The sequence below is a fragment of the Octodon degus genome, unplaced genomic scaffold, assembly GCF_000260255.1.
Source record: "Octodon degus isolate 3935 unplaced genomic scaffold, OctDeg1.0 scaffold00041, whole genome shotgun sequence".
NCBI classification, from domain to species: domain Eukaryota; kingdom Metazoa; phylum Chordata; class Mammalia; order Rodentia; family Octodontidae; genus Octodon; species Octodon degus.
The window spans coordinates 4,161,751-4,163,105 of record NW_004524617.1 but is presented as its reverse complement, the minus strand read 5'-3'; the positions used below and the strand labels follow the sequence as shown (position 1 = coordinate 4,163,105).

At 46.3% G+C, this 1,355-nt stretch overlaps 1 pseudogene; it reads left to right on the top strand.

Annotated features, from left to right (window-relative positions):
- The first annotated feature begins 131 nt into the window (after nucleotides 1–131).
- LOC101560199 lies at nucleotides 132–1,274 on the top strand (annotated as a pseudogene).
- The last annotated feature ends 81 nt before the right edge of the window (nucleotides 1,275–1,355 follow it).

Here is a 1,355-nt window from a genome sequence, read left to right as displayed (position 1 = left end):
TACTGCTAATTTCTCTTAATTCATTGAAAAGAAAGCTTTGTGCTAATATTTTTTGGATAATTAAATGCCAATATCTTGCACTCTTAGTAACTATTTTAAAGATAACAGACACAAGCACTTCTTCACCAGCGATGGCTAACTTTGTGGAGCTCAGCACCAATGCCAAGATGCCCATCGTGGGCCTGGGCACTTGGAAGTCTCCCCCAGGGAAGGTCAAACAAGCCATGAAGGCAGCCATCGATGCAGGGTATCATCACATCGACTGTGCCTACAAATATCAGAATGAGAATGAGGTGGGAGAAGCCATCCAAGAGAAGATTCAAGAGAAGCTCATGAGGCAGGAGGACCTCTTTATTGTTAGCAAGCTGTGGTCCACATTCTTTGAGAGGAGCCTGGTGAAGGAAGCCTGCCAGAAGACCCTGAAGGACCTGAAACTGGACTACCTGGACATCTACCTCATTCACTTTCCACAGGGACTTCAGGCTGTGAAGGAACTCATCCCCAGAGATGATAAAGGCAATATCCTCTCCAGTAAAATAACATTCCTGGATGCATGGGAGGTCATGGAGGAGCTGGTTGATGAGGGATTGGTCAAAGCCCTTGGTGTCTCCAACTTCAACCACTTTCAGATTGAAAAGCTCTTGAACAAGCCTGGGCTGAAATATAAACCAGTGACAAACCAGGTGGAGTGTCACCCATACCTCACCCAGGAAAAGCTGATCCTTTATTGCCACTCCAAGGGCATCACTGTCACTGCCTACAGCCCCCTGGGTTCTCCAGATAGACCTTGGGCCAAGCCAGAGGACCCTTCACTACTAGAGGATCCCAAGATTAAAGAGATGCCTGCAAAACACCAAAAAACCACAGCCCAGGTTCTGATCCGGTTCCATATCCAGAGGAATGTGGCAGTGATCCCCAAGTCTGTGACACCAACTGGCATTATTGAGAATTTTCAGGTCTTTGACTTCAAGTTGAGCGATGAGGAAATGGAGACCATTCTCAGCTTCAACAGAAACTGGAGGTCTTGTATTATACCTGGTGTGTCGCGTTTGGCGGAGTATCCTTTCGATGCCGAATATTGAAGCTGAATCTTCTGCTTAGATGACCAGAGGGATACTGCCTTCTCTGTGTGGAGCTCACTTCCTGTGAGATCTGTTTCAGCCAACGTTTCAGAACCCATGTCGTGCCTCAGCTCTTGCAAGCAGCCTTTAGGCAATGCTGTATTGGTAGAGCCTGTGTTCAGTCAGTAGCAGACATCATGGCAACGTGTGACTCATGAGAATTTTTTTTCTTTTTACTTGTTTCATCTGTCCAGATGTTTGTTAAATGCCAGGATCCCTACTAATATTGAGGAT